Here is a 17212-nt window from a genome sequence, read left to right on the forward strand (position 1 = left end):
TCACTCGCGTAGTTGTTGACCTTTTAGGGCAGCTCTTGGCCATGTGACCCTTCTTTTGGCAGAACCAGCAGTGTGGATGACGGCCCTCCACCACCACCGTCACAGTTGCCTCCTTTAATGTCAGCTGTGCTGGTATCGCCAGGAAGCCTTCTTTCTGTAGCCTCATGGCTACAGTGTAGCTGCCCAGGTGCATGCTGGTTTTCGATCGCACTGGGGTTATTTTTTTCGACCTCGCCGAACTGTGTGAAGAAGGATCCCAGTATTTCTGCTGATATTTGCATAGGTACATTGAATACCTGCACCCGGGTCCTTGTCCTGCCCTGGTATTCAGGCTTTAGTTTTATTCTCCCATGCTTAATTTATTGTAGGGAGAGTCTCTCCGCATCTTCCTTGGTGGGTAGGAGTATGTCCCACATGGCGTAGCTCCTCTGGTACAGGTATAGTACCGGGATGTTTAGCTTGTGTAGGAGCCCCGCCATGTCTTCCTTTTTCATCCCTAAGAAGCGGTTTTCTAGCATATCGGAGATGATGAGGGAGAGGACTCTGCCTTCGATTGCCTCCCAAGCGCCTGGCACTGGTTTAATTTCTGCCCTCTCTATGTATTGTCTGTACTTGGTCAAGTACAAGTCTCTATACTCTTGAGGGGACAGTTGCTTCTCTACAGTCTTCCCCCATGTAGACCCTCTTGTTGGTGTTGGATCTTTGGTGGGGTTGGACTGTTTTTGCTGTTCCTTTGCGGAAGGGTTGCTATTTTGGGGGGCATTCCCTTTCTGTTTTCCTTTGGGACCGATTCTCCTTGCTCTATGTTTCTTCCAGGAAATGCCTCCCTTTTTGGGGAGTCGGCCTCCTGAGGAGCATTGTCCCCTTTATTGTCCTTGGGAGATTTTCCCCCTTTTGTTTTGGGGACGTCCAGGCTGTATGCCCCCTCGTTTTCTTGATTTGCTCCCCTTATCGTCCTTTGGGGCTACTGCCTCTTGATTTTTGTTGTCAGAGCGGGATGCTCCGTCCAACATTGTTTTTCTCCCCTTTGTGGGGAGTCGCTCTCTTGGGGAGCTGCTGGTGAGTTTTCTCCCTTCTGGGGGGCGTCCTTCGGTTTATCATCCGGGCGGTATGTCCCGTTCCTTTTTGCTCTCCCAGTTGGGGACTCGTCCTCTTGGGGAGCAGTTTTTCCTGTGGTAGCCCCCTGGCTGGGGGTATCTATATTGGTGGCCCCCGGATTGGGGGTGTCCATTTAAAAAAAAAAAGCTCTCTTCCCTGTATTGAAAATCGCCAAAATGAATGACGTGGTGTCGGCTTCCAAAGTGGGGTGCCGACTTTGGCGCCAAAATGAAGTGGCACCAAAGGCGGCAAGAGGGGAGATAGAACTGAGAGAGGGAGTGGGAAGTTCGTGGAGGGAAGAGAGAAAGTGTTTCCGACCCTCCCTCGTGGGAAGGTCGTAAATTATCAGCTCGAATCCCCCCGTGAGGGGGGAGAGCAGAGAAAGACAGACCAAGTGGGGGTGCGGACAGAACGCTACCCAACAAGCTCGTCAGGTGTTCCGGGCACGAGAATGTGTCGCCAGAACAGCACTGCCAAGCGCGGTGTATGTATCAGAGAACAGATACTACACTTTGATCATAACCAAAAGGCCAAGAAAAGCGGTATTTATTTGCTCCCCCACCGAGCAAATTAGGCACAAGGCCGATTTTTAAAGTGAGGAGTGAAGGGGAAATGGGGACCAACTCCCCGGAGAGTAGGGGAGCTGGATAGTGACAATTGGTATGAAGGGTTGCCCCTACATTGACCAAGGTCTTATATGTGAGATTGCCCCCACATATGGTCTTTGCTTGCAGTATCTGCCGAAACAGATACTACACTTTGAGATATTAAATCCTTTATTCATGTTAAAAATACATTGAAAATCAACACTGAAGGCCAACTCAAAAAAATACATTGAAATCAACACTGAAGGCCAACTCAAAAAATACATTGAAATCAACACTGAAGGCCAACTCAAAGGGGAGGGTGGTCGTTGGTCATTCTTGTCACTCCAGAACTAAACAAAATCAAAAGTTTCTCCCAGCTAGTATCTTTCACCATAATACCGCATTCACCTTTTCATACTGGGGGACATCCTACGTAACTCCCAAGTTTTAAAACATTTTTTATTGACGTGTAAAACCAAGAAAAAAATAACAATAAAAATGGTACAATAATTCATTTGTGTCGAGGGTGGGGGTGGGAAGGGGCGGTGATTCTTGGCCAAAAGGCCAAGAAAAGCTTAAAAAGCTAAGAACAGCATCTATTAACAGACCTTTTATCATAACCAAAAAGGCCAAGCACAAAAGTGTTACGGACAGACCGACAGACCGACCGATCGAGTGACTTAAAAATATAATAAATTTATAACTTAAAATATTACAGTATTAAGAATTCATTATGTAATGTTAAATTGAATTTAAAGAAAAAATTCTTAATGCAGTAATATATTAAGTTATAAATTTATTATATTTTTTACTAGAATATCTTGTCCTTTTCTTTTCCATGTTTAAGCTTAATCATATTACTTTTCATGCTCGCATTTTTCTATTGTAATCCATGATTTTGCAGGCTTCCAGTAAATTAATTTTTTCTTTGTTTAAAAACAGTCTTTTGTTTTGCCCCCCTAAACATAACATACACTTATGTAATAATATAGTGCACTCGTCTGCTTTTTTCCCCCTCTGTTTGATTTGGTACTTCTTTTTTCGCGAGAGCGGTGAATTAGAAGTAAAAATAAGGGTTGAAGAGACGTGGTTGCTACGGAAACCAGTCAGAAAAAAACGTCGCTCACATCCTAACGTTTTTCTGAAGATTTTGAACACCAGTAAATTCATCATAACTTTTGTTTGCTGAACGAAAATTGAAAATTTGATTTCACAATATAGCTGAGAAGGTGATCCATAAACTGTAATAATTGTTTGAAATTTGGTCGAAAAATGAGTGAGCGGTGAAGCTTTAAAGCAGTTCTAAATGAATATGCCACTTAACCATATATTCAAACACGGTAGTGTTTGAATTATATATATATATATATATATATATATATATATATATATATATATATATATATATATATATATATATATATGAATTTAGGAAAACTCGTACCCGGAAAACTCATTCATTTTTGCTAGGTAGGAAAACTGGTCCATTATTGAATAAATCTCGATTGTAACACATTTCATGAACGAGATATTGTTTTTAAAAGAGAATACGCATCCCATAATATTTCTTTAAAAATATTTTTACTTGTTTACTGTTGTTTAAAAATATATAATTGGTTGTTCTACGTGTTAGTTTTCTACCTAGCTTTGTAAGTTTTTAGTTGTTCAGCTTATTTTAAAGCGTTTATTTAGCTAAAAAAAAGCAAGTTATGTCGGGTATTACTTTTGAACAAAAAATGTCCGACATGAGAGGATCACGTCTCCGGAGTCCCGATAATCGCTCAAAAAAAAATAGTAGATATAGTTTTAAAACGAGCCCCTTCGCCTCGAAAAGGAAACTTGTATATATTTTTGTATATGTTCAAGACAACTGTTCGGAAAAAAAATCAAACTATCGGAAATGGATACGGTTGATTATGTAACGAAACCGAACGAAAGACACGGAAAACGAAACCATATATTTATTATAAAAATTACTTTAGTTTTAAAGACTTCTTGAGTTATTACGAAACAAAAAAAAAAAAAAAGAAAACACTTCTTGTATTATCAAATAATAAAACAAATATCTTATTTAGAAAAAATAATTTAGTTTTAACACATTTTGTGGTCACGAAACAACAAAAGGCACTTCTGCAGTATGCAGACGGCGGCCATCTTTTCTTGGTGCCTTTCAGTAAACTGGCACCACATGGTGCTTCTCGGTCAAAAAACATTTAAATCATGAATTTTTTGTTGACCCTTCAAAGTTGCTTTAATTAAAAAAAAATGTTTCATTTAAGTTATTTATTTGTTCGAAAAAAAAAAGAAGAAGAAATTATTTTATGTCATAAAAATGCAATGTTTGAAAATTGTTTTATCAAAATTATATTTTCTTACGCAGGCTTTTAAATAGATATTTTTACAATGATGTATTGATACTTTTTTATACAATAAATTTTTTGGTTTTCAAATATTTTCTGTTCGGAAAAAAATCTTGTGGTGCTAGTGCACTTGTTGATCCACGCTGTTTTAAAATAATATTTTTAAAATTTTAAAGTTTTACGATATCTGTTTTTATTTACTTGTTAGGTGAAAGTACAGAATAAGTACACAACACCCTCACATCCCCATTATAAGAATAGCTTTCTAAATAATGTTATTATTTAAGCACGGAACAATAAGTGCATGAGTACCAATTTTGTTTGTTACAAGAATTGTTTAAACAAAATTAATTCTTCTAAACAAAATATTTGCTTTCTTTGATAATATAGTTGAGCAGCAGGATGTCTGATCACATTGCATTTAATTTCCTTCGTGTTAGTACAGGGAGAGAGTGAGGAGACAGGGAGGACTTTCTAAAATTTAGCAATTTGTGGGAAGATACTTTCCGACATCTCTGGCCTTCTTTCTTTTCTTTTGTTTCGTAATAATACAAAAGCGGTAAAAGTAAAGTATTTTTTAAAAAGTTTTAAATGGTTTCGTTTTTTTGTGTGTTTTAATTCCGTGACCCCGTGATCGAGTTTATTTTTTTTAACAAGAGTAAACAAGTAAAAATAATTTTTATAAATATTATGGGGGTGCGTAAGCCTTTAAAACCAATATCCTCTTCAAGAACGGTCATAAAATGTGTTTTCAACTGATATTTATTTTCCTACCTAGCAAAAATTGATTAGTTTTCCGGGTACGAGTTTTATGGGTATGAATTTTTTCGGATACGAGTGTTCCGGGGACGTGTTTTGAGGAAACGAGTTTTTCGGGCACCATATATATATATATATATATATATATATATATATATATATATATATATATATATATATATATATTGTTTTTAAAATATAATCATTCACTGACACGTGTTTCATCGTCTACGACTCATTAGAGTGGCTAAATCTAGTGAGATTCGAGATCTGGATCCATATATATATATATATATATATATATATATATATATATATATATATATATATATATATATATATATATATACACGTTGAGAGAGAGAGAGACAGAGAGAGAGAGACAGAGAGACAGACAGACAGAGACAGACAGATAGACAGACAGAGACAGAGACAGAGAAAGAGAGAGAATAAGTTGAGTAGTACGTTAGAGACAGAGAGAGCCAAGTAAGGGAGATGAAAAGAGAGATACAGATAGTGGTGTGAAAGAGGGGACGGGGGAAATAGAATATAAAGAATGAGAATTATATATATATATATATATATATATATAGAAAGAGAGAGAGAGAGAGAGAGAGATGAGAGTCACAGAAAGAGACCAAATGAGTTGAGAAAGACAAAGATGGAAACGAGAGATATGAAAGAGAGAGACAGATGGAGGTGTGAGAGAGAGGATGGGGAAAGAGAGAATATAAAAGACGGGAGATAGACAAAATTATATATATATATATATATATATATATATATATATATATATATATATATAGAGAGAGAGAGAGAGAGAGAGAGAAGGATGAAGTTGGGTAGATTGTCTCGCAATGGACACGGTACGGACGGGCACTCAAGTCACTTGTGTAACGACTTGGCTACTGTTAACTCAGTTGGAATGTGCCGTGCCTTCACAAGGCGCTCTGTCTGTCCTCTCCTTTCTTTATCGCGCCACATCCGTCACATCAACTAAAGCGGCTTAAACAAATGAACACGGCACGCCACCGTTGTTTTGACAGATGGCCACCGGTTCACCACAACATCGAAAACATTTATTCCGAACGCTCCCATCCGTACCGCCCTCAAAAGACCTTAAAAAGAAACAAAGGATCAAATGAAAAAGGTGATTGAAAAAATACCGACATTGATCTATATATATATATATATATATATATATATATATATATATATATATATATATATATATATATATATATATACCTTCTCTCTGTATGTTTGTCTGTCTTCTGTCTCTTTCTCTCACTCACTATCTCTCTCTCTCCCATATATATATATATATATATATATATAGTAGTAAGTTATAAAATATATATGGCGATAAAGCTACATAGAATATATCCGCGTTTTATCCACGCTAGGATTTGTCAGGCTTATGCGAGAATTTTGTGGTTGTCTCGCGTTTTTATATACGCACCTTCTTTTGAGTTTTCAGTTAGCCAATCAGCTTTCTAATTTCCACCACACCCTTCCTAATCAGCCAAATGAGCAGGCACTTACAGGACAAAGGCCCAGTTGACCTCCGGTTTACCCGTTCCTTTTGTCTGTGCTATTTTGTGCGGGAAGCATCGATATCTAGTCTCCTGACCTATTTTAAATCTAGGTTAAATGTTTTTTTTTATTGTTTTTTTTTTGCTAGTTTATCATCAGTTGTTTAACAATTTCGTGGATCTATATATCTATACTATATATATATATATATATATATATATATATATATATATATATATATATATATATATATATCAAATAAAAATAAAATAAAAATTACAATTAAATTTACGAAAATGATCCAAGATGGTAAAATTAAAGTATATTATAAATATTACAGAATTAATATTTATAAAGTTATCTCAGCCAGATGTAAAAGCTCGATAAAACCAAATAGGAGATAGAGCTGATAATATGAGCAAGCAGTTAATAAAACATGTTAAAAACACTTGTAAATGAGTTAAAAACATATTTAATCTGAAAAGGAAACACTAGATAAGTGGATAGTCCTTAATCCGTGGAGTTTCGAAGAAATACTTCCCTTCTCATCAGAGGGTAGGAATTAGCAAAATGCGGGATCGGATTTTGCTTGCAAAAGTATTTGATGAAACTGCAAGTAAGTCAAACAGAATAGTTCGAAAGCAAGAAAGGATATCTGAAAATATATGACACATCCCGTGGAAAGAAGTTCGATTAAAAACGACGGAGTAAAGTTTCATTGTTTTTAAATTTTGTCAGTACAGACTAGGATGATACAAAATTTAGTTTATTAGCAGGCCGCCCGGCGTTGCCCAGTCGTAAAATACGCATAGATACTATATTTTAATTCATACAGAAAATTAGACATGAGTATTATGTTTTTTCTAAACAGATCACTTCTTGTAAGTTAAAAAAAATACTCAAGTCAAGATTGTAACCAAATCCTAAAGAGAGTGAATCAAGTATAATAACCATTAGGCCAAACATACTTATTCTTAGCATAAGAAATCTGTCATGTGAACGAATCTACGCATACGTATTCGTGAAACAGTTGACAAACAGATAAAAATCCGATGATTCATTCACGTACCGATTTTTAAATTTTGGCCGCATAGCAGTCCATTTTTTCGGATGAAAACCAATTACAAAGTGTTTCACGTGTCTGGATAGAATATAAACTTAATTTCAAGTCTGTATATCAAAAATTCGTTGAGTATATAGGTTGAGAATTGTCCTCACACACATTCTCACTTTTATAGATATACTAGATTGTGTTCCGCTTTCCCGGCCAAAGTTACCCCACTTCAACTACCTGGTAACCATTATATCCATCTCTGGTAACCTTTATATCAGTTCCCCAGTAAATCCTCATCACTTCTTCGGTAACCATTATACAATTTACCCAGTAATCGTCCACAATGTCCCTGATAAACATTATCTAACTTCCCCGGTAAGCATTACTCACTTTTTTCGTTACCATTACACCAATATCCAGCTAGCCATTATGCCACATCCCCGGTAAACGTTTAGTACTTTACCGGTAACCATTATACAACTTGCTCAGTAACCGTTTAAAACTTTCCCGGTAAATGTTAACCCACTTTCTGTGTAAGCGTTACCCCATTTCTCCGCTTATCATAGCACCAATATATTCTCTTGTAATTAAATTACTTCCTCGGTAACTGTTAGGCAACTTTTCCCGGTGAGCACGCACACTTGCTCAGTAAACATTACCCCACTTCTCCGGTTACTATTTCACTTGTATCCCGCTAGAGAACAATAGTCTGATGAATCGAAATAATACGAAGAATATGATTGTACGGTTAAGCCAGCCATAAATACTTTGCTCGGCAATTGTTATCCCATTTTTCCGGTAACTATCACACCACTTCCTTGGTAACCTCTACTTCCTAAATCAAAACAAAAAGTTCATTAAACAGAGGAGAACAAATGTTATAAGGATTATATATAAAACAGTGATATATTGTATAGAGAGGTTTTGATATTGTTCTTATAACACCTGTTATAAACGTATAAATTGTATGTATCATTGATTAACCAGGGGGTATGATATCGACGTATAAACTGAGTGATGTTGCATCAGAGAGTTATCACACGAGTATATATTACAGTTCATATTTACATAAAGGTATCATTTTTTAAAAAGAATAATAATATATGCTTCATACCTTTTCTTTCTCCAAGAGTTCTTCTATCTTCATTGCTGAACTTCGTGATGAAACATGAAATGACCAACACCATAACCAATTGAGACATCTGTTCTTCCTTCTTTTGTGAAACCACAGAACAACACTTTGTATGTTAAAATATCAATTTATTTCAGTTGTCTCAAATGATCTTCACAAAGAGTCTGCATTTCGTGTCTACATGCTTGTTCTTCGAAGACTCGCTTCCTGGCTTGAAGTACGTCTGGTCACTGCCGTGACTAAACTCAAACTCTCGACTTACAACACTTTTCGACCTCTTGACCTCAGTTCCGTTAGTCATCATTCAAAAAGCACACGTATCTCAATGTGCGATCTTTCCATGTATTCCTGCCCAAGGTCATTTCATTTATTTAACGTAGCTAATTTATGTAAACATCCTACTACACTTTATTCTATAAAAATATAAATTTTTCTCTACCCTGCAACCTCTCTCCCACAGAAGAGACGTTGCGAGCCTATCCTTGTTTTATCGTTATTTCCATGGCAGGTGCTCGTCTGAACTTCAATCTCTGGTCCCCCCCCTCGCCAATCTTTCACGAAAAACACCCGTCTAGCTGAATCCACCGTGAAAAAATTTCCCCCACTCTATATCTGTACTTGTACTTGTACTTGAAACGACATTCACCCTGGAGGAGTTGAGTCGGCTTCATGAAGATGCACATCTTGTATCGCTGCGGCCCAAGCCCGGCGATCGGAGGCAAGATCCCGAGTGAGCAACAGCCAGTCACGTCTCCAACGAGACAGGCCATAGATGAGCGGGCCCGAAATAAGCTCAGCGTCGGCTTTGATAGTCCCGAGCCACGTTCTTAGCTGGTCACCGAACCGTTTTTTCCAGCCGGGTAGAGGACGTGGGGAGATAGCCTCGTGGATAAAGACCCCTGCATCACAGCGAGAGGCATGGCCGAACCATCGAAGGCGTCGGGCCTGCAGTAGGTCAGTAATTGCCTGGAGATTGCAGCGACACCGGACTTCTTTGTTGGCGACGAAATCCAGGGGACGGACATGGAGAATGCGGCGGAGATTGTAGTGGTCGAAAACTTCTACGCGTCGCAGATCCGCTTTCCGTATGGGCCAGGTCTCACATCCATACAAAAGTATTGAGCGGACGAGGGCCTGGTAGATTCGTATTGTTGTCCTCAGACGTATTTCAGGCCGTGACCATAATCGCCTTTGGAGTCGACAAAAGGCAGCTCGTGCAGCATTAATGCGCGTTTCAATCTCATTCATGCCTTGACCGGTACCAATGAACGTGCAGCCCAATTGTATTTGAAGCTATCTGTCTCCTCGAGGGTTTCCCCGTTGAGAGTGACGGAGGACCTTTCTGCTTGGGGGATGCCAGCCGATAGAATCTTCGTCTTGCTGGCGTTGATTCTCATGCCGATGGCAGCTGCCTTCTCCTGGATTCGGTTCAGCACCGTCTGTATGTCTCTGTAGCTCTCCCCGAGAACCGCAATATCGTCCGCGTAGTCCAAATCGGTGAGATGAACTCTGTTCCGTCTGTCTGCTTCCCACCGGACTACAACTTGGATGTCTTCAAGTCCAACGTTAACAAATTCCTAATGAACCGCCCCCTTAAGTAAACACTTCATCAAATTTCCACACTAACGTAATGTACTTGCAATAACCCTTATCCCTGAGTGGCTTCCGGGCCTTGAAAAGTGGTGATCACTGTGTAAACCCCCCCCCAAAAAAAAACCCAATAAATAACTCCCAATATAAACTATTTTAAGAATATCATTGAATAGATAGATAAATAGATAGATATATCGATAATAACTAATTAACTTTTAACAATGTTAGTATCTAACACAAAGACAAGGGCAACTATTACACCTCTTGCTAAATCAACGCTATAAATTACTTTTACTTATTTGGTTAACCGTTAAGCTATTTCACCGGTAACATAAACAGCACTTCCCGGTAAAAGAACACTATTTCTTGCTTACCATACTAGAACTTATTCCGTAATCGCTGGACGATTTCAACTTGCTCAGTAATAATTACATCATTTAAAATTTTCCCGCTAACTGTTAAACCATTTTCTTTTTTCCGTTCTTTTATAAAAATCGTCCAAATACAAGGCATGAAGCCACTTTATGTAATAAGCTAAGAGGAATGAAATATGATTATTGCAAAGACAGGAGATGCTTATTGGTAATTAGTCTTGAAAAGACCACGCCGGAGGAAAACATTTTGCAGGACAACAGTTCCACAAGCTTGCAGTTTTTCGTCAGAAAGTATGGGATAAGCAGTTTTATTAGAATCTTTTCATTTTTAAGTTACTTATTTGTTTTTCGTCCCCCGACAAAAGGAGGGTGGACCTGCAAATTCACTATTGTCTGTTCGTCCGTCCGTCCGTCCGTCGGTCTGCACTTTTTTCAATAACTACACCTTGAAATTAAAAAAAAATTTGCACAAACATTAAACATGATACAAGTAAAAAGTAACTGAACGGATTTCCGGGAACACTCTGATTGCCACTCTGGGGGTGCCTTTTGGGTTAAAATGGCTAAAATTGACCCATTTGTGCTTAGTAAAAAAATTGATGGCTTAGATTTTTATAAAACTTTCTGAAAAGTTGTAACTAACTTATTTCTATATAATTTTGTTTGTCTATACTTCGCGATAACTCTTGGGTGTGCCCCAGGGGCAATTTTGGACGAATGTGGTAAAATCGCCCCAAAATGGAGTTTTCATTAACCTTAAAAGAGGGTTAATAAAAACACTCCATTTCTGGGACAATTTTACCACATTCGTCCTGGACTCAAATTTAAATATGTTAAAGCCTTGAAGATTTTTGGTGCTAAATGGGGGAGAGGGAGGCAAATGATGAATTTAGTCATTTCTTTTTTTTCATGGTGCAGAACTCAAATTTACGTATGTTAAGGCCTAAAACTGTACCGTTTGTTCATTTTCACGATGATTTGACGTCCCCTGGTGACTTTTGGGGCTAAATGGGGGAGGGCAAATGTTGAACATAATTATTTTTTATGCATCGTTCACTATGCACTCACGGGGGACCATGCATGCTTCACTTGTTGAATTTTTAATTTATTGCAAAACTTCGAACATATAATAAACTAATTTAACCAGCGCCACAGACTTTAAACCTGCTTATGTGAGGTTCGAATCCGGTTCGAACAACAGAAACACTTTTATCAAGCCACACTAGACCTTGCGTCTAATCTTCTAGAAAGTAGGTAAATTAAATTACGTAACAAGAACGTATATTGTCAAGATATAACCATTTATCTTGCGCATTTAGCAATTAATCATATTAATTCAATCGTAAGCGTGACAAAACAACAGACGGACAGAGCCTTTTGCAAAGTTGCATGGACGCCCCGAAAAGTGCTATATCAAACGAACATAGCCTTTTCTAGAGAAGGTGTCCATTCACTATGCACGCGTAACGATTTAAATTCGTATTATTTGGATTCATCGTAATACTATTTTCATCTTGAGTGAAATCTTCAAAACGTTTCGATCGATGTAACCTTCGACCTTCTTAAGGCGTACCTTGTCGAACTTGGAAATGTTTTTGGTGAACGCTGATGGAACGACAGCATGCTACCTCTGTGAAGTAAATAAAGGTTTCCGTTCAGATCCCGAGTTTGACAGAAACATTCCCAAGGTTTGCAAGATACACATGAAGAAGGTCGAGGGTTACATCGGCTAAAACGTTGTGAAAATGACACTTAATATGAGAACAGTAGTCATATTCTTCCAAATAACACGAAGAATATGATTGTCTGGTTAAGCCAGCCATAAATACTGACTGGTCGAACCACCTAGGTCAGACGTCGAAAGGTACACTGAAGACCCACGCTAAAAATATTCCAAGCTGCGACCAAGAATACTCGTTCAATGAGTCGATTTGCCAGATTTGCTCGAATAGAGTGGCCAAGTCCATTCAGCTACTTCAGACGAATATATCACTTTCGCGGGAGATATCAATAGCTACAATGTTTTAAAATAAATATTAACAATGACGTTTTTCATAATTACAGACATTGACGTTTAATGCTTACGCTATCCTCAGTGTAGGGATGATAATTACTGCTGGTTGAGAGATACAGGTCCAATCACAAAGTCACACTAAATTTCGTAAGGATGGAAGATAAAGAAAGAATGAGAACAGCGATATGTTGAGGGAACGACAGTGAAATAAGGACAGGCAGAGTTAGAGATATATACAGAGAGAGAGAGAGAGAGAGAGAGAGAGAGAGAGAGAAAGAGAGAGAGATAGACGGGAGGGAGACTTGAATTTGACCCTGAAATAGTGCAGTTTAAAATTAGCCAATAACTTCGTCCCCTAACAAAATTGGTCCCCTACCCCAACAACCGTTTTCTTACACCGGTCAAAATAAAAGGACGTTAAAGAAAACCTCTCCTCCTCTCCCTCTGCTGATCTCAATAGACGAAAAAAAAAAAATGAAGTATTTTTTATTTATTTATTGTCAAGTGACTGCGAACAATTTACAACATCTTGACAACTTGTCGATAGGCGAGTGAAACAATTTGAATGAAAAATTGCTGAAGAGTCTAAGGTCGTTAAGTTTGTTTGGTTGTTCAGGGTAAGGTAAACACATGGAACAGTGATATATATATATATATATATATATATATATATATATATATATATATATATATATATATATATATATATATCCAAAAAGCCACTGAAGGGTTTGCTCAGTTGGTAGAGTGCTTGCCTTGCAAGAGGCTCGGGTTTCGAATCCCGAGTTCGGATGTGTCTAACTGATGAGCCCAAATGAGGGCGAAACTCGAGTCTTGGACATTCGGTTCTTTGACTGTCATCGCTCTTGTGGGCTGCGATGTTGTTTGTCTGTGGAATTTATTATATATATATATATACATATAATATATATATAATATATACATATATTATATATGTGTGTGTGTATGTGCGTGCGTGTGTGTGTGTAAATTAATTTCAAGTATATTATAAACATGAATTAAAAGCCAATCGTGTTTTTCAAAAGTGATCAATGCGTGTGTAGAGCTTATAAATAAATAAAAATTATATAAAATTTGTAAGGTATCTGTCTATGCGGATCGATCGATGTTTGAACATTTCCATGTGTCGTCAGGACTCCAAAAGAAATCTCGCAGTCATAAGAAATTGTTAAAATAAAAATTTCCCAGAATGCCATCGAAAATACAAATGGTAGAAAAAAAGAACACCAATTGTTGTTCTTTTTTTTTTCGAATTTTTCGTAGATACGTGGCTCACTTCCTTGACCGCATATTCATTTGGAGTCATGATGTAACATAGAAATGCTGAAACGTTGATTGATCCGCATAGACTCCTTACTATATACGTGCAAAATGAATGCCGATGCTGAAAATGTATAAACATTTTGACTCCTCCCTTTAATTAAAAATTCACCCCAAAATCAGGAAATCAACCAATTTTAATGAAATTTTCTGTATCTATCAAATAATGATCACGGAATATAACGAACGCATTACTTTTTTTTTTAAATCTAAGTGGAAATGTATTATTTTGTTTAAACAAAAAATACCTTTACTAAAATGGTTTTCAGTAGTAAAAAATGAATTAATTCATTTTTGCTCTTTTATAAAAATAAAGCATCGTAAATTATAGCAATTAAAAAAAAAATTTTTTTTAAGGAACATTACGAAAAAAACAAAACAAAACAAAACAAAAAAACTAAAGTCCGTATAAATGACTCGAAGAAAAATTAATTTCTCGAACTACTGATATTATCATTGAATTAAGCTTTGCTTATTTAATATTTTCATAAAAAACAATTATAATTGCAAAAATATTTCTACTTTTTTTAAATTACACGTTTCGCAAAATTTTTATATATAAAATTTTAATATTTTCCTTGCTCGCATGAATGTGAAACTTTCGGCGTAACATAATTCTTATATAATCTTGAACAATAATTAAAAAAAAAAAATTAATTTAAAAACAGGAACATAGAAAAATAGAAGAACTACGTCTCAAGTTGCAGTTTTTCCAAGTCCAAAGAAAATAATATTTCTATTCTGACAAGATTCAAAAAATGAATGAGGAATTTTTTTTTACCGGACTTCTTGCCTCTTCAGAGAACGTTATTACACGAAGAACTATGTGTTTTTTTCAGGTTATTCCTTCAGGAAAATGAGGAAATAAATTCTTTGCTATGAAAGAACACTCTTGATACATTATTTTAGATAATAAGTTATCTTTGTTTGCCGATATTTCAACTAATCTACTCAAAAGGATTTTTATTTTACAAAAAAAAAAAAAACGACATTAAAAATGTAAGGTTAAATTGCAAACAAAGGGAACGAACTCTTTTCGACTTGCTAATGTCATTTAACTTTTCTAAAATCAAAATATCCTACGTTGGTCGAAATCTCATATCACAGCATTAAGTAAAAAAGGCTTTCTCAATCCGTCTGTCTTATTTTCTATCTTTTGTAATTGTTACCACACAAAGGACTTTCATTGTAGCTGAAAGAAAAATCGTAGCAGCTGACAACCCGTGAACTTTTCTGGTTCTAAGTTTCGTTTTTTTCTTTTCATAATAAATTTGTTTGTTTCTATCGACTAAGTCTTTTTTTTTGTTGTTTTTTGTCTTTGTATTGGTAACGTTTATATACGTCGAAGTGACCTTCATTGGAAGTGATGATAATAATTTCGACAATATTTTAAAAATTAATTATGATTGTCAAAGAAAAAACATTTAAACGAATAAATATATTACAATAGAAAAATGCAAGCAATAGAAATAATATGGATAAGCTTAAACGTGGAAAAGCAAAGGACTAGTTGTTAAAACTGGAAAAGAAAAGGGACAATATTTTTTAGTAAAAATATAATAAATCTATAACTTAAAATATTGCAGCATTAAGAAGTGATTCTATAATGTTATAAATTGAATTAAAAAATATTAATGCTGCAATATTTTAAGTTATAAATTGATTATATATTTTTTACTAGACTCTCTCGTCGTTTTCGTTTCCAGTTTAAACAACTAGTCCTTTACTTTTCCATGTTTAAGCTTAACCATATTACTTTTCATGCTCGCATTTTTCCATTGTAATCTATGATTTTTTTCAGGTTTCCAGTAAATTCACTTGTTCTTTGTTTAAATTACGTGTTATTTTTTTTTTGCTCCATAAACATATCATACAATCTGTAAAATAACAATGTACGGCACACGTCTGCTTTCAATAAAATTCCTCCCAATTATCTCCCTTTCATCCTTTCATTCTTTCTGTTTCACTTGTACCTTCTCTTTTCGCGAGAGCGGTGAATTGGTAGCAACAGTAGTCGCTGAAGTGAGTGGTTGCTATAGAAACAAGTTATAAAAAACGTCGCTCACCTTACGTTTTCTACGACTTTGATCACCAGTAAATGCATCATAACTTTTGTTTTACTGAACGAAAATTGAAATTTTTATACCACAATATAACTGAGAAGGTGATCGAAAAATGAATGAGCGGTGAAGCTTTAAAGCAGTTCTAAATGACTAAAACTGCCACTTAACTATATATTCAAAGACTACCGTGTTTGAATCATATACATTAGTATATATTTTGATATTGTCGTTTTCTTATTTTATTGATACTATATATATATATATATATATATATATATATATATATTTGGACAGAATTTTTTCTCTTATGCATGTTTCATTCAACAGCAGATACAAAAAGCCACTAAAGGGTTTTGAACTTAATCGATCTTTTTATTTTTTATGATATCTTTTTGTAATTTTAACATAATTTTACTTAGACATTGAGATTTATAACAACAAAAAAATGCAAAATTAATTCAAACAATTTACGAAAAATAATGTATTTTAAATGTTGCCCATTAGATTTCAGAATCTGTGGATTGCGACTTATTTTGTTCCTGATATTTTCCTTTAATTCTTACAGTGTTTGTGGCTTGTTTCGAATTGTGTTGGGACTTGAACTATCTCTTACATCTTCTGTTCTTGTAAGTAAGTAAAAATGAGATAGGATAGACCGAGAATTCGAATCTGGGAAGCTAGGTTTGGAATTAAGATTTAGGAAGGAATTTCCATTGTTAGTTTTAATATAAAATAGGAAATATGTTTGTTTGAAAAGGCATTAGATTGCTTAGAAATGTTATTGTAAAAAGGAATTTGATGATTCAATTCTGTTTATGAAAATTGAATTGAAACAAGGTCAGTTAGAAAAACGAACAATAGCAAATTGTAACATATTGAAAAATAGGTTAGGCCGAAAATAGGTTAGAAGAATTCGGTCTGTAGAATGGGTTGGACATGTGCGAACAAGACAGGTGAGGCATGTCAGTCCACAGGATCGATCAAGCACGTTTTTGACCATGCGATGACGTCATGGCTGGGGGATGAGTTCTCAATATAGTTGGCTAGTTTTAGTGAGACAGAGAGAGAGGGTCGAGAGTCGACAGACAAGATCAGTCAGGAGAGTCGAGTCGGATAGAATCCCCCTTTGGAAGCGAAGGGTTAGAAGTTGAAATCATGTAGTGATTTTGAATTTCTGGATGTCTTCATTGACCGGTCGAAGAAATAAAGAAACATCATATTTTGTAACTGCCGTCTTCGTTGTCTTTCTCAACAAACAAATTGTGAATCATTTATACGAACATTGTCTCACTCATCTATAA

Source organism: Euprymna scolopes, chromosome 5, assembly GCF_053919585.1.
Source record: "Euprymna scolopes isolate OS-2025 chromosome 5, ASM5391958v1, whole genome shotgun sequence".
Taxonomy (NCBI): domain Eukaryota; kingdom Metazoa; phylum Mollusca; class Cephalopoda; order Sepiida; family Sepiolidae; genus Euprymna; species Euprymna scolopes.